This window comes from Pleurodeles waltl, chromosome 2_2 (genome assembly GCF_031143425.1).
Source record: "Pleurodeles waltl isolate 20211129_DDA chromosome 2_2, aPleWal1.hap1.20221129, whole genome shotgun sequence".
In the NCBI taxonomy this organism is placed as follows: Eukaryota; Metazoa; Chordata; class Amphibia; order Caudata; family Salamandridae; genus Pleurodeles; species Pleurodeles waltl.
In genome coordinates, this window is record NC_090439.1 from 105815426 (window position 1) to 105838443 (window position 23018).

Here is a 23018-nt window from a genome sequence, read left to right on the forward strand (position 1 = left end):
GGCCCAGAGTGCGTGGAAAAATATTGACAAATACTCTGTGTGGGCCCGGAGGAACCGACGCACACCTCCCCGTTTTCCACACATCTCCTCCTCTGCGGCCCAGGGTGCAAATCAGGTACTTTGTGCTTGCAAGAGACACTTATTTCTTTTTAAGAACTTAAGACTCTTTTTATAATTTTCTAAAGTAATATCTCTACTTATCAAATCTTAATCATTGTTGACCTGCATTTAATCAGATAAAAAGTCTATATTTTTCTAAACCCTGTGTGGTGTATTTTTGTGGTGTTATGCTGTGTTATTGCATGATTTATTGCACAAATATTTTACACATTGCCTGACTGCTCAGTGCCAAGATACCAGAGGGTGGGCACAGGATAATTTGGATTGTGTGTGACTTACTCTGTCTATAGTGAGGGTCCTTGCTTGAACAGGGGTAACCTGACTGTCAACCAAAGACCTGATTTCTAACTCTTCCAGTTGGCCCTCAAGGTGCATCTGACAGCAAAGGGGAAATCACTCAAAGGGCCTCATTACGACCCTGGGGGTCTTAAGACCGCCAGGGCCGTGGTGGTGGTCAGGCTGGAGGGGGTGGTGGTGCTTGCAGTCCTAGTTCATCAGGGCAGCGCTGCCCCCTACGCACCGCAACATTGCCACCGACTCATTTATGAGACGTCCTCAATGTTGTGAGCTGTTTACCACTGGGCCAACAGGAAACTCATAATAGGGGCCAAGGGAAGGGGACTGCACTGGTTGTATCCTGATTGCAGGACTTTGGCGGACAGCAAAGTCTTCTCAGGGAGATGCCAATGGTACGATCTCCAAAACACTTTCAGAATCTAAGTATAGAATAAAGAACAACTGAAGGGCTATCCGGGAGAACTGTTAAGGAAAGCGAGACATCAGGAGACAGAGGTAGTGAAACTGAGGACCACTCACTTACCACCTCAAGAGGCGGTAATTCCAACTACCATTAGCAAAAGGGAGAAGCCCTGGTCTCCCCCAAGGTCAGAGCAGGGGGCTGTAACACAATCAAATCAAGTTGAAGGAGTTTTGTCTCGGGCCTCCCCTCCTCTGAGGCAAGAGTGGGGGCAGAAACTCAAACAAATCAAGCCAAAGCAGTCCAGCACAAGGCAAAAAAGGCCATTCTCACAATAGTCTCATGGAATGTAGCAGGAATCCTAAGTACCCTTAAAGCTTCTTAGCAATGAAAGAACTGCAAGAGGGGGACATATTGTGCCTCCAGGAAACATCAGCAATTGAAGTTGTACAACTAGAAGGTTTTGAAGGGCTGCATCTACTAGCAAGCAAATATTACACCTATGGAAGACCATTCAGAGGCCTGTTAATCTATGTACGACATGATCTGCAAATCAACATCAAAGAACATAGGAGAATTTTCCTCACCCTCCAGAGTGTGCTACTAGAAGGAATAAATTATAGAAAAGGTGACAAAGACCACCACAAAGGTAATATCAGCCCTAGAAGATCTACTCTGTGAATATCCAACTGTGGCTACCGGGATAACAGGGGACTTTAATCTGCACCATTTAGGTACTGAGTAGGCTAGTTTCAGAAGTAATACCCCAGAGAAAAGAGTATTCAGCAGCTTCCTTCAAGCAAACGATCTAACTTCTGCAGAAGACTGGGCTAACTTAACTTGTCTTAAAACAGAAAAAAATGATTTCCTTTAACAACTGCACAACTATTGATTATGCAATTCTGAGAAAGAACATCAGACAGAGGCTTATTGGCTTTCAGATGAAACACCATAATTCTATCGATGAAGCCATACTCATTCCAGAACTGGAGCTCAATAGTGAATTTAGGGCCCAAATTGAGGTCATCAGGGTTTGAGCAGTATAAAATATTAAGAAATATTAAGCAGAACCCAGTTAATGCAAGGAAGCTGAAGGAATGGTTGTGTGGGCATCACTGTGGAAAGACCCTAGCAAAACTGTCTTCTCTTATTCAAACCTGGGGGCCGTGGATCTCTGCCATGTGGAAGGCCTTGTTAAGAGATATATGAACGACCACACCGAAGAGGATTGGGAAGACCGGCAGCACTTATATATGCAATACAGTCTTGAGGGAAAGCACAAAGTTTCTAAGGAGGGCAAAGAGGCTCCAACAAAAGATCAGACCACAAGATGCAGAGAGAGCCTATAAAGAGGCTAAACGATGTCACAAACACCACGTTTGGAGTCTGAAACAAAAACACATGGAAAAGGAATACATAATCTTTGCCACAGCAAAAAATAGAAACAATTCTGGGAATATGTAGCCAAATTTGAGAATGAGCAAAATGACAGGCAGAACGCTGTCAAAGCAGAGGCCTGGTTAACATATGTTGCAGGCATATACACAGAGTCAGGGGCATCAGGACAATGGGGCCACAAGACACAAGCACCAGAAGGTTCTAAAGTCTGCACTCGCCCTGAAGTGGAGGAAGGAGGCGAGGCACAGAGCCCCCTGGCAGTCGCTAAAATATTTTAAAAGTTAAAACAGGATGGAGAACCTTAGCCCAATGGTCTACTGGACAGTCTGTTTAAGGAACAACCTCAGAATTGGACAGATACCTTATCCAGCCTGATCGTTGAATGCAGGATTCTAGGGGGCATCCTGGACTCATGGCAAGGGTCCCTATTGCAGCCAATACTTAAAAAAGGGTGAAAGAACAGAACCAAAAAATCATAGATTAATCGCCCTCTTGGACATAGAAGGTAAAACATACACCATCACATTATTGTCCAAGTTGAATGAATGGATAACAGCCAATGACATCCTCCTTTCTACCAAACGGGCTTCTGTAAAGGTTGTTCAACAATAGATAACATAGTTGTGCTATGAAACAAGCAAACAATATGGACAGCCTGGCGTTGTTCGCTTGCTTTGTGGATTATTCATTGGCCTTCGACAGGGTGTCCAGGACAAGATTTTGGAATGCATTAAAAGAGTGGAGGATTCCCAATAAACGTCTGAGATCCATCATCTTGCTATATAACAACATTTGGGTGAGAATAAAATTGGACAAGGACACAGTCACTTACAAACTGTACACAGACAAAGTAATAAAACAAGGCTGTGTTCTTGCACTGACCCTGTTTAACCTGTATATATGGACCTGGGAAAGGCCCTTCAAGGATCCATAATGACAACCCCAAGAAAAGGCCCACACAAGATACACACTTTACAGTATGCAGATTACCTGATCATTTTTGACCACACTAGAACTGGACTGCAAAGAGGAATAGATGCCCTGAACTTATATATTGTGGCAAATGAGTTAGTAGCCAAATCAAGCAAAACAAAAGTGGTGGTCTTGGGGAAATACGCCAGGAAAACAGTTTTGAGATGGAGATTAGGTGCCCAAATAATAGAAACCAGGGGATCCTACAATTATTTGGGGGCATGGCTAAGTGAATCCGACAAATCATCACTGCACTGCACTAAGTTGAGTTCCAAAATACAGGCAAATATATGTGTGCTTTGCAAACTTCAGGGTAAATTGTAGAGACCCACCACAATTCCAGTCAGAGGATGGTGAAGGCAAAACTGTTAGCAGTAGCTGGCTTTGCGCAACAGGCACTTCAGACCAAATGGAGTTAAGAATGGAAAAAGCACAATGCCAGGGATACAAGCGCATCTTCAGCCTTCCAAAATATAAGAATAACAGCTTGACTCAACTAGAATTCGGCTTGGTCCAGCAGAAGTATGACTGCCTCAGCACCTTGGCGATGTAATGCTTCCAGATCCTTAAAGCAGGCACTGGAACTCTTAAGGAAGTTCATAAGGCAATATTTACAGAGAAATCAAACTCCTGGGCTAGCTTTTTGGTAACTGCAGTATCGAAGGTCCAACTAGTAACTTCCAACTGAACACAGGAGGAAGTTAATTATCTGGCCATTAAGAGAGCACTAGACAGATAGTTCCTGAAGCTATCCAGAGAAGGGGCTCTCATTAGATATATAGAACATGTAAGGTATTTAGGCTCAACCTCTTCCTATGAGGCCAATTCAATCTGGCCTTATTTCAAAAGTGTGTTGGACAATAAATAGTTAAAAGACAGAAAATGGGCCAGGGTAGTACAACTCCCCATTAGAGAGTTGAACCCAGGCTGAAAAAAATTGCAACAGAGAATTAAATGCCGACTGTGTGATTTCAGCAAGGAAACTCTGGTTCAAGTGTCCAGCTTTGATCCAACAATGAAGGCTTCTTTTAAGACCATTGTTCCTTAAGCATGGGATAAGGGCATGTGTGGAGGCAGTCTTGTGGCTTTTTGCTTGCACGGAGCCAACAGAAGTGGCTAGGTTCAGAAGATACATGAGAATGGCCTGGGCAGAACTGATTAAAGCTGCCTAGCATGTTTTTTCAAGTGAGTGCATACACAAGGAATGTTACAAAGATATACTTTGGCTGTAGGGAGGAAGAATTGGGGATCTTGCCAGCAAGGGAGGACTAGGACAAATGATTTTTCTTTAAAAAAAATTACGAATACTTTAATGCTCACCCCAGATGACAAACGGCGGGGGACAAGTGGGGCACAACTACCCCACTGTCTGCACACGTCTCCTACTTAAGAGTAATCTGAGAGAAGGGTGGTTTCTAGTGTCAAAGAGTTTGCCTTAATTCCCCGGGGATGCATGCTTTGGGAGGGCGATTAGGCAGGCTTAACTTGAGGCTAGCAAAACTTGAAACTGGGGACACTCCATTTAATTGATTCTTAAGTATTGGAGTGGGAGCGTGGGGTGGGGCTTCGCAATGTACATCAGAAGGGGAAGAACAGGATGGCAGGGGCGGCTGGTGTTCAAGTGCTAAGGGTCTGCGCCCCTAGCATTTTCTGGCCTCTCTAGTGAAGCATATATTTAATTACATGATGAAAGTAAAACATTTTCTGCACAACATTTTCCGAGTGAAAGTTGTGCACTTTGATAAGCCCCACTGCGCCTGCATCAGTATGTGGCTGAAAGCTGCACAGTAGGGCTGACAGGGCTTGCCCACGCGAAGCCCTTACATTTTCTCAGAACGCAGTGACGTCCCTGGCTTATCTCCTCCTCCACCAGAAGCCCTGATAGCAAACAGCTTGGAGCGTTTTTTGTTCAGCCCGCGTTTCTGAAAACTTCATGTCACTCCGATATTATTATCCACCCTTTCCTATTTACTCAAATAGTTGGGTGTGATCAGAAGGGTCTACGTACCAGAGGTCACATTTTATTAAAAGAATGTGGCATTGCGCAAAGCAGTCTGTGGCAGAGAAATGGAATAAATACAATCAATAACTCCATCCAGGGCTCTCTGGGAGACAGGAGTATGACCTGAAGACCTCAAGTCATAAATACGCCAAAGACAACCCTGCACACAAGTAAGTTGGAGCTTTATCTTTTTTTACAGACAATAAGAAGAAAATCTGTTCTCTCAGCTCTCCTCTCCCTTCACTGCCTCTGTATGTGATTTCGTCTCTCAAAGGCAGTAATGATTCCAGTAATTTATCATGGCTAGTTATGCTCCTTTTATTTCTTCTGCAGACTAATGACGTGGTATGTTATATTAAACATGTAATCTGCAGCTCAAATAAACGTGTACCTTTTATCACTGAAACTGCTGGATACTGGATGGGTGAGGCAATGTGTGTTTGTTTGAATAAGTATTTGCAGGGCTGGTCTGAGTGTCTGAGAAAATGCGGGTGCCTGTGTATAAGAGTTGTGTGAATGGCAGTGGATGACAATGTGGATGAGTAAATGGGTAGGTGACCAAAGGCAGTGGGTGAGTAGGTGAATGGAAATACGTTGATAGTGAGGCTCATTCACAAGGTGCAATTCCGTCTTGTATTTGTGCCCCCCCCACTGCTTTCAGTCACCAGCCACCACTGCAGGATGGTACAAACTGAAATAGCATACGCACTTTACATGAAGGGGTCAATGTATTATATAATGAACTCTAACCTGGTATAAGCACTCTCTTAGGTATAACATATGGCTGTGTAATGTTTACAGTGTTTTTATTTAATAATAGGAAGGGGAGGAGACATTGTACAGCACCCTTATGATTGAGGTGATTTGGGGATAAATCATGTCCTTCCACAGCAAATAGGCATGCTTAAGGTAGAGATCCCACTTTGTGTAATGTGTGCATTAGCCTCAATTAACCCTATCCTAGCTCCGGGCAAGATTTTTGACATAAAGAATAAACAGACCGTGAATAAATACATCTAATTGTAAATCTCTCTCTTTGTTCTGGTCGAAGGGAGGGGCAGCCACTACGACATATGACGGTTTGAAGTAGTATGCACCTCTAGACAAGCTCTTTTGGGGCGATTCTCCTGGGGTTCAATTGTTTTTAATAAACTGCATGCACTTTTTGAACGTTCATCATTATGGTTTATTTTATGTATTTGTATTGATTTTCGTAATGATTGCAATGATTTCAAATTATTATGCAATAAAAATTCTATGTGGGTGATACTTATTTATGTATCTATGTGGTATGAGGTACACAACATTCCTAGCAGAAATGCTGTACAAAAGAACATAAGTAGTACATACCTTGAAAAGCAGATATGGTGAATATTAAACAGTAGGAGACATGTTATGCTGATTTGTGATGGGTAGACAGTGAAATCAACAAGAAGATAGAGATGTTACTGAATAGTTTCCCTATAGATATACTTACAGTTATGATGCTATATGCTCCATTAATTCTTCTTTCACTACAATCACCTCAGATAGTTCTCCGGGTTACATTTAAATTTACTGAGGGAGCTGAAGGTCTCAGGGCTCAGTGGTTTCTTTTTCTGGAGGCCATAACCTCAAACCTACCAACCATGACTCATTCCCCTTTCTAAGCTATATTGCCAAAAAACAAAGAAACACCATATTTGATCTGAGATAATGGTCATTCAGAATTGTATAGAATAATAGGAAATGGGAAAGGAAACCAAACACCCATGGGAATCTCCTTTGCCCCAAAAACTTAACCAACTGATTGCTTCCCCAACAAAGGAAATGCTATATGTTGGGTAGACAATTTAATGAGCAAATTGATGATCTAATGCAGTGGCTCCCAACGTTTTCACTTCTGTGGGCCCGCATTTTATATATACTGGAACCCGGACCACCTCACTGAATCATTATTGGAATCTGAGGACCCCCCACTGAGTCACTACTGAAAGTTGGGGGACCTAACCTGTTAAAATGATTACATTTTCTAAGAAGTTGTGGACCCCCTGTTAAGGCTTTGCGGACCCAAAGGGGTCTCTGGACCACAGGTTGGGAACCACCGATCTAATGGAACACCGGTAATTCCAAACCGTAATCTGTAACAATGGACATCACCCACCAATGTGTCTCAGTGCTTGAGTTGGCACCCAAAAATCACCCTGCTTAATGTTCTTGACCAACATTGTTTCTGGTAGTGAGTGGTGTTGTAATATCACACCTGACTCACAGGAGAAAATATAAGGTTGAACATGGAGGAGCACTGCATAGCCCCGTGTATGCCTTCTCCCATTAGTTTGTATGGTAAATTTGCTATTTTTATCTGCAGTCAAAATATAGTTCTCAACTTTTGATCTCCTATATGTTCCTTGGGACTAGGAATGAGAATCCAACAACTTGCTCTAATCAAATTTGTTCTTTCTCTGTCAAGTTGTTGGACCTATGACTAGAATGACATTCCCAGTTCAAACAAATTAAGAGTACATTTTCAGAGACCTCTCTTCTACAGCATAGCCTTTACAAATATTTGCATTATGTTTGTCCAACAATACATTTGTCTTCTTCTTTAACCCATCTTGTATTGGTATTTAATTTGTTCTGGTTAATATGGCTTGTTCTCTATAGAGGGCTTCTGTGAGAGTACTAGCAAAACACACAGATAGAAGGACACAGGGTGGGGAGGAGGGGGGTGTTAAAGTAATAAGCGCATATCGAAATATTCTAATGACATGCTGTACTCTTCATCATTCCTCAACAACAAAAGCCTCAAAATCTACACATGCCTTTCTTCTTACGTCTATGTACTCTTAATTTATACTTCCATGTATCAGAGAAATGGCCATATTTCTGTTTATCTTTCTCCTTTTCAACCTATCTTGTCTCCCTCTCACCTTTAATTCCTTCAATCACTTTTGAATTAGTTTCAAGTGGAGAGCTTTCAATCTCTAACAAAACACAACTCATGAAAAATCTAGTTGCTCATTTCTTCTGTTTGAAACCCCTCTGTTGGCCATTGATAAGCACACAATGAGCACATAGAGGGGATTATCTGGGACATTCCCTCAGACCCTTTTCAGTCTGTGGCTAAAGTAACATGTTGAACAATTCTGTCTGCCAGCAGGTTAATTTTTTCCTTTTTTCTCTTTATTCTCACACCATATCACCAGAGTTGACTTTCATTTGGTCCCAAACATTGTTACTATTTCTACTGTTTTCTGTTATCTTTTTTGCCACTCACTATAAGAATATAAGAGCTGGAAGAATATATGCAATATTTGCAATTGAGCCTGTTTCCCATCCTCTACCTTTTCTGAAGACACCCAATGGGTGTCAAAGTATGCTCTTCACCATGAGTCTTTGTCCTATTCTGTTGTTCAGTGTCAGAAAGTACAAGGCCCTACATTTATCTCAGGCCTCTGCTCTTCCCACCACAAAATCCTGCCATGTACTTTGCTCCTTAAAAGAGGCGTAGGTGATTTGTAATTCTCCTGATGACAAAATCACACTGGCGACTAAGGTATATTCAGATATTGTCTGTGCTTTTTACTAGCTCCACTTGCACACTCACTTCTCTTTGTGCTGTCCAGTGATTACCTAGCCAAGATAACAACAATCTTTATCCCTTTCCAGCATTCTAATCCAGGGATCCTATATATCACCTGTAACATTTTTATCAATGTATATGTCATATTTGAATATCAACAGACACAAAATATGCTTTAAAGTAGACTAGTCGAATCAACTGTTTGAGGTTTAATTAGGTGGAAATACAGCAAAAAACATCAGTACATCATGTGCTGACAAAATCATTAGGGGAAATATACCAAATCATCACATTAGTGTAATAACAAATTCCTCATTTAGCATCACTGGTTTAGGAACAAAATTCTCCTAATAGATTTTGCTTTAAATGTACCTTCAGTGCATCTAGAACATAAGAGCTATGTATTAATTCTACCACACTCCATTTAGGTAGTGTTAGAAATGGGGTCTTTGGTTGGTAGTCAGGTTACCCACTGTCCAAATAAGGACACTGACTCTAGTCAGGGCAAAAGAGAAACACATCTGGTTAACCCCCACTCACCCAATTGGTAGCTTGGCATGAGCAGAAAGGCTCAGCTCAGAAGCAATGTGCAATGTGTAAAGTATTTTCAGTCACGTTGCAGGTGGTGGGTCGAAAATGTCCCGTGCAGTGTTCTGTGTGTGGATTTAAGTCAAGGTTTTGACAAATTTACTTTTCAATGGCCCAGGGACTGGATGGGCTACTACTTGGCAGGGCAGGAGTCTCAGCGGAGAGTCCAGGTCCTGGCAGAGGAAATCTTTGATGGCCCTGTGACTTCAAAACAGGAGGCAAGCTCAATCCAAGCCCCTGGAGATTCTTCACAAGCAGGAATATACCACAAAGTCCAGTATCTGCCCTCTTTGAGGCAGAAGCAGCAACTGCAGGCCAACCCAGCAAAGCACAGTCATGGGCAAAGGGGCAGTACTCCTCCTACAGCTGTTCAGCTCTTCTCCTTGGCAGAGATTTCTCTTGATTCCAGAAGTAATCTAAAAATATGGGGGTTTGGGTCCACTACTTATACCCCTTTCTGCTTTTGAAGTAGGCAAACTTCAAGGGAAAGTCTCTGTTGTTTACAGGATCCTGCCTTGTCCAGGCCAGGCTCCAGACGCACACCAGGGGGTTGGAAACAACATTGTGTGAGGGCAGGCACAGCCCACTCAGGTATAAGTGACCACTCCTCCCTCCACTCCAGCTCAGATGGCTCATCAGAGTATGCAGGCTACACCCCAGCCCCCTTTGTGTCACTGTCTAGAGGGGATTCACCAACAGCCCAACTGTCTGTATGACCCAGACAGGGAATACACAAGCAGGCAGAGTCACAGAATGGTTTAAGCAGGAAAATGCCCACTATCTAATTTACAAACCAACTTTATCAAAAGATGTATTTTTAAATTGTGATTTCAGAGACACCAAACTCAAAATGTCTATCTTCTCCCAAAGGGAAACTACAGTTAAAGGCTATTTAGAGGCAGCCCCCGTGTTATCCTATGAGAGTGATAGACCTTGCAACAGTGAAAAACAAATTTGGCAGTTCCTACTTTTAACATACACTGCGGCCTGCCCATGGGGCTACCTAGGGCCTACCTTGGGGATGCCTTACATACAAGAAAAGGGAAGGATTAGGCCTGGCAAGTGGGTACACTTGTCAAGTCAAATTGGCAGTTTAAAACTGTACACTCAGACACTGCAGTGGCACGACTGAGCCATGTTTACAGGGCTACTCTTGTGGCTGGCCCAATCAGTGTGACAGGCCTACTGGCAGCATTTGATTTGCAGGCCTTGGGAACTTCTAGTGCACTTTACTAGGGACTTACTGGTAAATCAAATATGCCAATCAGGGGAAAACCAATCACCAATACAAGTTACACAGAGAACATATGCACTTTAGCAGAAGTTAGCAGTGGTAAAGTGCCCAGAGTCCTAAAGCCAACAAAAACTGGTCCGAAAAAAATAGGAGGAAGGTGGCAAAAAATTGTGGATGAAATTGCAAAAAGGGCCAGGTCTAACACAACCCCCACCAGCCTAAAGCCAGAAGAGACCAATCAATACCTTGATGGACTTCCGTGATTGCGACGATAGAACATGGACCCTGGCCCTCAACAGCAGGGGCTTGTACCAGTTCTATGCCTTCCTGAATCCAGTTGGATCGCTCTGTCCATCCTCTCAGGGACCACTAAGCTAACCCATGGGGAACCCCTCTCCTCACCTACGAATATCATCTGTGCAGCACCTAACCTTACTTTGCCCACTGATGTATCCCAGGGGCAGACAGTACCACCATGGCCAACACAGTTGTGTGGCCCACTCCACCCCTGGGGTTTGACTCCTGTCTCCCCTCCAGGGGCAACTCTGTCCACCAGGACAACAAGCCACAGTGGCCACTGACAGCTGTAAGGGATGAGAGCCAGACCTTTCAGGGCTCTCTAACCACTGTGACTGTGGAGAGTGGGGGGTAGTAACCCCAGTTGCATGGCATCATGTGACCACTCTCCCCTCCAACAGGTCAAGTATGGCAGCCTGACACTGGTCTTCCAACCTGGAGACTGTACCCTTAGGTTGGCCTTGGGTCAGGGGTAAGACTTCCCTCTCCCTTCTTCTGGGGTTCTGCACCCCCCCACACTAGGAGTCCCCCCAGAACCCAGAATTGTGAGGGTGCTTAAGGTAGCAGCCCTGCACAATTCTTCCACCAGTGCAGGGATGTTATCCTGGTACTGGTCCCCCTGCCCAGGGTCTGCACACTTAGACTTGGTAGGGGTCATGGGCGAGCAGTCTTCCCACGCCCCTTCTTCTGGTGTCCTGCACCCCCCCACTAGGAGTGTCTCACCAGAATAAAACATGGTAGAGGCACTATAAGCATTGGTCACTCCCTCTAGGTCAGGCCTGGGATCTACCCAGGCCAGAAATGACATCACCAAGGTCATTCCTGGGGGGCTCTAACATCAGAGCTGATCCTTGACCCTCCATGTTCTCCACTGGGGCCTGCAACCCCCTCTCAACCCTCTGTTTGTACTTCTGCACTCCCTCACTAGGAGTGGTAGTGTCAGACACCAGAACTGGTGGGTTGCTGGAGACAACTACCCCCAAGTTCTTCTGACACTATGGGGTTTCCCTCAGCAGATGGCCCATGGTACAGGCTCAGCTCCCCCCCTGGCATTCATTCATGGAACCCTCCAGGCTCTGGGACTAGATCTCGGGCATCCTGGGACTCAGCCCACCCAATTCCCTCTCCTCTGAGACTGGACATGGGGTCCCTCACACATCCCAGTACACTGGGACCTACCTAGGACACTGCAAGCCTTTCTCACCTCTCCTGGTTGGGAAATACCTAGACCACTCCCTTCAGGAGCACCCCCAAATGCCTCTTCAGACCTTCTGGGACTCATCCAGAGGTCTGCCTCCAGAGCAAGTTCCCTGGGGTCAGAGAACTCAAAGTCCACCTGGTGTTGGCGTAGCTCTGGAAAACAAGGATTGGACATATGCTCACCAGCAATCACATCACACAGCCCCTCACATGAGTTAACCAAACTACCCTTCACCCGGCCATCCAGTGCCTCAGCCTTACAAAAGTACCCCACATTACCCTCTTGAGACTGATGAGACAGTACCTGACTGTCCCGAGACTCAACCCACATTATTCTCGGGTGTCTCCACACTCCACAACCAAGACCTTTACCTTATGGGAAACCCTCTCCCGGTCACTCTCACCTAGAGCCAGTAGAGTGTCCTTCCCACCATAAGGAATATGACTCCCTATGCCTGCTCCCTAATCCACCACTGGGACCCTCCCCACCACTGGAGCTACCTCATACCCCTGAACCTCCGGGTGCATACAAACCCCCTCCTTCAAGTTGGGTACCATGTCTCTGGGCATGTGCAGTTCTCCAGTACTGGACATAAGATGTTTGCTTCCACCACCTCAAAGGGACTCCACCCTCATGGTTTCTAGCTTTCTCAACTTTAGCTCATGAGCCAAGAGCATCTTCTTCTCCTCTAAAACCAGCCTTTTCTGCTCCATCTTCATCCTAATCATCTCTAACTCAAACTGGTAGTCCTGCAACTCTTCAGGAGTCAGACCCTTGGATGACACACTACTACCTGCCCTGGAGACCTTCCTCCAGGCACAACAGGTACATCCACTACAACATTATGGACACTCTACACCTCCTCACCTTCATTCGCCTACTCTGTGTGCCCCCCAAACTCCTTGGCTGTCACCCAGGCCCTCAGTGCCTTTTGCAGCTCCTCCTCCTATTGGAGCTCCTAATGGGACAGGCAAGATCCTTAATGAACTGTTTCAGTTGAGCAACTGTATAACTCTCCAGCTTCTCCAACTCAAGAACAGCTCCAGCTGGTGCATCTCCAGATTGAGAAATGATGGCAAATCAAAAAAATGCAAAGTTCCAAGGCAGAACAAGGAGTTCCCAATGAGAAGTAAAAAAATCAAAAAGTGGAAGCAGATGAAGTCCAAAAAGAGAGAACAAGCGCAAAAACAATGGTTAAGTAATGGTCTGCACTGAAACTAGTAGTGTACATTTAATCACTGTATGTCAAGTCCAATCCTCACCGCTGATCACCAATGTTAGAAATGGGGTCTTTGGTTGGCAGTCAGGTTACACCCTTTCCAAGCAAGGACCCTTTCTCTAGTCAGGGCAAAGGGGAAACACACCTGGTTAACCCCCAGTCACCCCTTGGCAGTTTGGAATGAGCAGAAAAGGCTTAACTCAGGAGCAATGTGTCAAGTATTTGTACTAACACACACAGTAACATAGTGAAAACACTACAAAATGGATGCTACACCAGTTAAAGAAAATTGGTAATATTCATCTAAATCAAACAAGACCAAAACAACAAAAATCTAACATACACAAGTCCAAATATGAATTTTCAAAAGAATAAGAGTCTTACTCCATAGAAAACATTGAAAACATTGATTTTACCCAAAGTACCTGGTTTGCATCAAAAATAAAGCCTCACAGGCAAGCGTGCATCGGAAAAGTCAGTGATGTGTTGATTCCTTACTCACAAGTGAGGCTGTGCATCATTTTCTTCTCCGGTCAGGTATGCGATGCTTCGTTTTCTCCCTCACAAGAGAGCAATGCATTGATTTCTAGACTTGGCACCTCGGATCTGCGCAGCTTCATGATGACTTTGATGTCCAGCGATGATGCGTGAGAGATCCAGTTGCTCGTGTTAGAAAACAACACTGTGTAAGGTTTGCATTGTTATCAGCAGCCATGTTGCATCGTTTCTCCAGCCACGATGCATCAATTTCCCAGTCGCGATGCAGGTGGGGCATCAGTTTCAGCCCCAAAGTGGGTGGCATGTCATTTTTCAGCCGCATTAAAGGTGGTGCGTCGAAAAGTTTCCCTGCACAGTGTTCTGTGCATGAATTTCAGTCCTTGTTCTGCCAACTTTCAAAGGCCTAGGGACTGGATGGGGCACCACTTGGCAGGGCAGGAGTCTCAGCAGAGAGTCCAGGTGCTGGCAGAGAATGTCTATGATGGCCTGAGACTTCAAAACAGGAGGCAAGCTCAGTACAATCCCTTGGAGATTCTTCACAGGCAGAACATACCACAAAGTCCAGTCTTTCTCCTCTTTCAGGCAGAAGAAGCAACTACAGGCCAATCCAGCAAAGCACAGTCACAGGCAAAGGGGCAGTACTCCTCCTCCAGCTCTTTAGCTCTTCTCCTTGGCAGAGGTTCCTCTTGATTCCAGAAGTAAACTAAAAATCTGTGGGTTTGGGTCCACTACGTATACCCCTGTCTGCCTTTGAAGTAGGCAAACTTCAAATGAAAGCCTTTGTTGTTCACAGGATCCTGCCTTGCCCAGGCAAGGCCCCAGGCACACACCAGTGGGTTAGAGACTGCATTGTGTGAGGGCAGGCACAGCCTATTCAGGTGTAAGTGACCACTCCTCCCTCCACTCTAGCTCAGATGGCTCATCAGGACATGCAGGCTACACCCCAGCTCCCTTTTTCTCACTGTCCAGAGGGGATTCATAAACAGCTGAAATGTCAGTCTGACCCAGACAGAGAATACACAAGCAGGCAGAGTCACAGAATGGTTTAAGCAAGAAAATGCCCACTTTCTAAAAGTTACATTTTCAAACTGACAATTTAAAAAGCAACTTTACCAAAAGATGTATTTTTAGATTGTGAGTTCAGAGGCTCCAAACTCCAAATGTCTATCTGCTCCCAAAGGGAAATTGCACTTAAAGGATATAGAAAGGCATCCCCCATATTAACCTATGAGAGATATAGGCCTTGCAACAGTGAAAACTGAATTTGGTAGTATTCCACTGTTAGGACATATAAAACACAACAGAACATGCTCCACCTTTATCATACACTGTACCCTGCTCATGGGGGTACCCAGGGCCTACCTTAGGGGTGCCTTAAATGCTTAACAAGGGAAGGCTATTGCCAAGTCGAATTGGCAGATTAAAACTGCACACACAGACACTGCAGTGGCAGGTCTGAGCCATGTTTACAGGGCTATTCATGTGGGTGGCACAATCAGTGCTACAGCCCACTAGTAACATTTGATTTATTTACAGGCCCTGGGCACCTCTAGTGCACTTTACTAGTAAATCAAATATGCCAATCAGTGAAAAACCAATCACCAATACAATTTACACAGAGAGAATATGCACTTTAGCACTAGTTAGCAGTGGTAAAGTGCCCAAAGTCCTAAAGCCACCAAAAAATGGTCAGCAAAAAATAGGAGGAACGAGGCAAGAATTTGGGGATGACCCTGCAAAAAGGGCTAGCTCCAACAGGTAGGCTTATACTAACTGTCATATTATTTGATTGTGCATGAACTATACCCTGTAGTGTGGACTATATTTTCTTAATACAAACCTATTTTCCATCATTATTTAATCATTTAACTCTATTTACAAGTCAGAAATATAATTTATATTAGACCAATAACACATACAGTCATTCTCTCATCAAAAAGAGTAACAACATGTATGTGAGAAATAGACAAAGGTAGATAGTAATGGTATATGGCATGATTTAATTCCCCAACATCCACCTCTACAGAAAGCAACATCCCAGCATTTCCAGGCTACCATCTTTAGAGGAAGTGACAATCCTGTTTTTTATATCATCCACCATTTAAGGAAGTGACATTACTGGTTTTATGTGAAAAACTATCCTTATAAGAAGCTAAAGAAGCTAATGAAGTGGACCTCATTTCCCAGGGTCCACCTCAACCAAAAGTAACCACTCTGCACTTCCCTGCACTCACTTCCACAGGGAGTGAAATCGCTGTATTTGACTATGCTATTTTTGTTTGTATCTCTTCAGCACTAGACATTCATGAATGTTTAGTTTGGGAATGACTTTGATACTGTACTTGGAGTTCCTAAAGCAAGGTCTCCATAATTGCATATGTCTTCAAAATACATAGTTAACAGGCACAAAAACCATGTGTAAAACAATGGAATACACTTTAGTGCCATCCTTTTCAGTGCCCTGTAGGTCCTTGGATGACTATCCTGAAGAGGCTTATAAACAACTGCAAAGACAAAACGCTGCTACAATTACCAAAAAAAGGCTTTGATTGTTAAAAAAAAAAAAAAAAAGTAGGAAAACCTCCTATTCAGTATATGATTTGGAACAGAATAAGAATTGTTTGGATTCATACAATATTTAAAGAGTTTCTCAATCAACAATGTGTAATCCTGGACTTTAGGTATTGTGGCTGCAACAACAAAATAAAAACAGGTGAAGGAAAATTGCATGCATTTTTAAATAATGATGAATATGCAATAATATTACAAGGATAAAATTGGTAAATATCTATACTTCATTATATGTAATTAAATTAAATGATTAATTTTATGTGATGAATGATCAAAAGCGTTTTGAAGAAATCTAGTAAATGATATAAAAGAAATGTTTATTGAGAACTTTGATTAGTTAACCATTGTTCTTTCTAATCAGTTATCATATTGATCCATAGTTGAGAGCATATTTAATAGTTTAAATTGTTGGTATCCGGGTCCAACAGGATTACGGGGTTCTGCCTATGTCCTTCGACTGATCACTCCATTTCCAACATACAAATCTTTTAAGAAGTGACATCACTGGTTTTCATGGAAAAAGAGGGAGCCAAAAAGCAGATCTCTTTCCCCATTATCCACCACTGGTGAAATGATGTCACTGCTTTACCCAGCATGCACATCTTCAGGAGGTAAAATCACATTTGCAGATCTTCCACTATATATCACCTTCCTTCTTTGCTATGTCAATCAGGTTGTCAGATCACCCACCTTTTGGATGCTCCTGTCAAGGAGCAGACACAAATGTTACCTGTTTGCATTTGATAGGACCAATGAAGGCCTAAGGGCAAAACCTATTTTTTACTGATGCCATTGGAAGAATGTATATCAAAGCATATCATGTTCCTCACCAACCCCCTCATAGTATCCATCCCTACAACCACAACCAGATTTGCTCTTATATCATAACTCACACTACATTTTCACAACACATACATGCACTATCATACATGCCCCACTAATCACCACAAATGCTCAAAAAATACAGAAACACATCTCAATTCATGCTCTTCGGTACTCCATGCTGTAGACATCACAGACCTCATCACCTATAGCAAACTTGTGGCACTCTGCATCACAGACACATTACTCACCCTCACATCCTTTCACATCCTAGACTTTCTTGTTTTCACATACTGCAGCATCCAGAATGCAGTTAATAACATAGGATGGGAGGAGACCTCATTATCCATACGTCCTCCTGGTCATGAACTATAGGAAAACAAGTGAGTAAGCTCAGTGGAGCTCCTCTCATGCTTTGTTCTTTTTTCAACTTAGTCCATCACCTTTCATCTCTTCTACAGACCTCGTGGACAGAATAGACCTTTGAATTATTTTCCCTTTTATTCATCAACATGATTACAACTACTGGGTGGGAGTGCTCTCTAAAATTGTGAGCACAAAAATAAGATAAACTCTTCTCCACCTTGACTTTTCATAACACTCAATTTGGTACTTCCTGGCACTATGCTAACACACTCCAAAGCAACATAGTTGACCTTGTCTTACCAACATCGCTTACCATTCATAGCAACCTTCCATCCACTGCACTAAAATGACCAACTAGTCATCCCCATCTACTCAACCAGCATCCAACGTAAAAGAGAATCTCAAACCTTCAGAACCTTCAAAGAATTCTGATTCATAACCTTAAACTCAAACTTGTCTCTCACCCTGCCAACTCCATATCTGTCATCAGCACTTTTCCGATCAACTTTAGTGATTTTCTAGAAAACCAAGGGGCAAGTTTATGAACAGTGGCACTGCACCTAGTGTAGTGCCACTTTTCCTGCACCCCTTAGTGCCCTCCTAATGCCACCATGTGTGCACCGTATTTAATGGCGATAGTTAGGGAACTAGCATCAGAATTTTTTGGTAGTTCAGCGCTTTGAAGGACTAGCATAAAAAATGTTGACGCTAATCCTGCAAAGCACCCAGAGGCTCATTCTAATCAATAGGAGCCTCCTTTTAATGCCCGCTCAGCAGCATATCGTTTTTGGCCATCTAACGCCTTAAAAGAATGACAATAATGTGTCGTTAGTGTGGTGTTAGCTTCCCTCTTGAACTCACCCCATCTAAGTCCCCAATGGATAAGCTCTCTCATGCCTACCCACCATTGTTTGTGACTCTGTCACTCAAGGCAACCTCCCAGAAGATCTCAACTTGTTCCAGATCCTTTTATACTTAAAGAATCCCACATAGTCCCTGATAACCTCACCAACGAATGGCCTATCTCTCACCTACCCTTTATCAGCAAGACCCTTGAAAAAGTAGTCTGTGCTCAACTTCAAGATCACATCCAACTCCTATGGGACCACCAATCTGGCTTCAGACCAAGCTGCAGCATGTATGCAGTTTCCTTTCAAATTGTAAGTATTACCCTGCAACCATAAATAATGATGACAACTGCCTCCTGATATCGCTGGACCTCTCAGCTGTCTTGGACACTGTTGACCTTGTTCATGTCCTCATTCATGTCTTGATTCATGTCTTCATTTATGTCTTGATTCATCCTCATTCATGTTTTAATCTCTTCAATAGGATTCTCTGGCAATGTACTTAACTGATCCTACTCTTACCTATCCAAAAGACACCAGTTGATTCACTTGGGTGCTTCTAGGTCCCAGAACATCTATATCAATTACAGAGTCCCCTAGAGCACCATCTCATCCCAGTTCATCTCCAACCAACACATTGAGCCCCTGACAGCAAGTCTCGACTGCTCCAGAAATCCTACGCCTCAACTAGCTTATGCAATACTTGCCCAATCCATAAATGGCACAGCCTCCATCCAAAGCTGACATGTGTCATGGAATGTCTTTACCCTGTTCTGGCTTTTCATGCAACAGCACTATGAATGCCATGGCCTGACGGTTTGGTATTTCACCTATCTGCAAATTTTTATATGGGGAGTTTGGGCTTGTGGAAGTAAAATATTATTTAGTTTAAGAAAGAAGATGTCCCTTCTCTGGAGGGTCAAATCCTTGTGTAATTACTGGTACAAGCCTGCGTGTTTCGACACATATGTACAGCAATTGTGGTGATATTCTTAAGGCTGGTACAGTAGTATACAACCTCAGTAGGTTGCATGTCACATCCCCACACTAAAAGCAGTAAAAAGGAGGTGTACCAGTACACTAGTGTCTGATGCACTGAGTCATATTAGAGTGTGGGATAAAGCGGTTGCGTAGCTTACAGTATGGTTTGCTCCCTCTGCGATTCTTGCTTGTGCTTGGTTCCAAGTATGAATACAGGCTCAAATCATTCAAGCAGCCCCAAACCATGTTTGATAGGATAATCAGGATACCAAAAGCCCAAGGACCAGTGACGCAGAACCCTTTAATGACAACAACTGGGCAACGACAAGCCGAGCCATACTGATCTGAGCTACACCGTTTCAGGCCAGAGCAAAGGAGCACCATGGAGGTCTCCAAAGCCAGTTTGAAGGGATTGCTGGAGTGTCTGGAGCCTATGTAGTGTGCTGAAGTCTTGGGCAGGAGGCATTCGTGGCCTGGCTGTCTTGAGCCCCGTACCCACCTGCTATATCCAGTACCAATATGCCTTGCTGGGGCTCATTGCACAAAAAACTGGCCTGCTACCATCTCATCATCACACGATCTCACCATGCCACTATACTGTTATCCAGCTCTCAACATCAAGCAGAAGAGCAAGCAAAGGGGTTGAGTAAAAAACTGATTTTCCAATTGATTCCATTGTTGGTGAAGCACTTTGAAACACTGTGATTAAGCAACCCACTCTTCATTGCTTGATGCTACATGCACTCAGGCAAAATGGGCAGGGTAGAACAGGGCAGGCAGATGAAGCAAAGGAATGAGAAAGGGTGCAAAGGTGTGGGATCCGACAATTTATGGACCTTGGATTTTGGACTATACTGTACTATACTATACCATAACATACCATACTATTATCATTATTATCATCACCATACGACCATATAACAAAACTTGTTTTTTAAAAGGCAAGTAGTTCTCCACTGAGGGACCAGCAACAGCATCCCTGAAGTCCTAGCAATCCAGTGTAAGTCCTTTTTAGCCCCTGTGAGCCCCAAAGATAAGCGACCACTTAGCTAAAGCCAAAAGATTAAAATAGGACCATATTATGAAAGGGCAAACCAGCAAAAGAGCAAAGGTGAGAGAAAGCAAATAAAATCACTGGTTAGACAATCAAACCAAAAGATTCACACAAGAGCACAAGCCAGATGCATGTCCAATAAGCTTCCTCTGAGCCTCTAAGTCTTTAAATCTTGGTCCATGGTAGGAGGTTGGTGAACAAGGGTCAGCTTTGCTACATGCCACAGCTCACACTTCCATCCTGCTCAGAAGCCAGCAACAGGGCAACAGCAACACATAAGGCCCAGAACACCAGCCCACTATTAGGCATGAAGCTCGCCACATAAAGATCCTTCAGAAGGATTAGAGAAAGGCAAGTAAGAAAATAGGTGAAGAGTACCTTCGAATGGCTGCTTCACCTCCATAAGCTATACTTGTAGCCCTGGTACAACAGATCTAAAAAAGAGCAGGAAAAGAGTTGGATTAATGTGCTTGCAAAAGTTCTGGCAAAAATGTTTGCGCTGGTTGTAGCCTTGCAGCAGACCGCATTTGCTACTGGCAACTTAATGAGCTAATTCAAGGAATAATCCAAATGTTTCGCAGTAGTAGCATTAGTGTGTTAAAGGGTGAGAGCACAACCAGAACAGTTCACTGCTTCAAAAACCTGCTAGTTTTACAACACTATCCCTATTAGACTTTGGTTTCAGGAGTTTTCAGCATTACAGGACAACACAGCAAACATTCAACAGTCAACAATAGCCACCAAAGTGAAAACTAGAAGACCAATAACTTGGAGAAATGGAAAATGCAGTTCAGAACAACCACATCAGATAAAGTGGATCCCAGGGGAGTGGCCAAGATGGCGACCGCGACGGATGCCTGATACATAGGCTCCGTCTTGGTCCCACCTAACATCCTGATCGGCGCCTCCGGGGACGCTGCGGAGTGGCGGACGCTGCCTCTCCGAGCTTCGTGGTCCCAGCGGCGCTTTGAAAAAAGAAAGCTTAAAGAGCTGAGCGGCTTCTGGAGGCTCACGGATCGTGCGAGGCCTCCGTATTGAGAGATCCCCGGTCCTTGCGCTACGAAAGGACGCGGAGGGAGGAGCCGTTCAACCACCGGCATCCGGGCTGACGTGCCCCTGCGGGTCACCCGGAGGGGAGCGGTGAGTGGAGGGAGGATTTTGCGGGGGGCCGTCACTACTTTACTGGCCCCCCATTGGATCGCTTGGTCCATCCTCTCCCCCTCACCCCGCACCATACAGCAGCATAATATCCGCGTGCCGCTCCAGGAGGAGGCGCGCGTCCTCCAGAGAGAAATAAATATTGGGCTGGCAGGTCGTGGAGGCCAGCGAAGGATTGCCAATAGCGCTTGGGTCAGCCTGAGACTACAGGAAGGCTTCCCAGCACAAATCTACGTATTAAAACTAGTCCTCAGTATTAAAAGGTCCAGGAACCATAAAAGGACGTAAAAGCACTGCCATAAGATGCTTACAATGGCCCAAACCACTTAAAAAGAGCACAAACTGGGCATATAAAAGCCCCCTCCCCCTTGACTGTGCTAGTACATAACCTGTTGGGGCGGTAGACCTCTGCTCTGGCGACCATTACTGGCGTGAGAAAATAGGAAAACACAGCGAAGGTCAACGTGAGTGCTGCAACAGACCCGAAGAGAGTTTGCCTACTGGCCACCCGACAAATTTGCATAGGAAGTGTCTCTAAGCCAACCCGGGGTAATAGAACCCCTCTCAACCACCCCCGCGACCGCAGTAATTCATTTAATCAGGCACAGAGGAACACCGTAAAACAGTTACTATGGCAGGGAAATCGAAAACTGCCAAAACCCAAGAGCACTCCGCGCTGGGTCCAACACTAACTGACCTGCAAACAATGTTCAGCCTGTCCTCTTTAGAATCCACACTACAAGCTCACTCAACTCAATTTGAAAAAATCCTGCAGGCAATATTGAACACTAAAGGGGTCATTACGACCTCGGGAATGTCACATCAACATTGCAGCCGGCTCGTAATAGAGCCGGCGGCAATGCTGATGTGCAGCGGGTGCAGTAGCACCCGTCGCGCATTTCACTGCCCGAAATTCGGGCAGTGAAATGCGCGACGGAGCTATGCCTGGGGGCCCCTGCACTGTCCATGCCAAGTGCATGGGCAGTGCAGGGGCCACCAGGGGCACCCCAAGCCCCCTTACCGCCGGCCTTTCAATGGCAGTGTGTACCGCTTTCAATGGCAGTGTGTACCGCTTGCACCGCTGCCCAGGCGGAATCCTGGTGGGAAAATGGAGGGTCCGGCGGTACGGCTGTGGCAATTCCGCCACGGTCATAATTGCTGGCGGAACACCGCCAGGCTGTTGGCGGTGTTACCGTCAACATACCGCCGGCCGCCAGGGTCATAATGACCCCCTAAATCCTCACTAGAAAATAGAATTGATTCAGTGTCCCAAGACCTCAACCTACTAAGAGTGGATCATCGCAACTTGGTGGAAAGAGTGGGCACAGCGGAAGGCACATTGAGTGAACTAAACTCACTAGCACAAGAAAATCAAAAGCAGATTCTTCTCTTGGAATCCGAAGTGAAAGTCCTATGGTGCAGAGCGG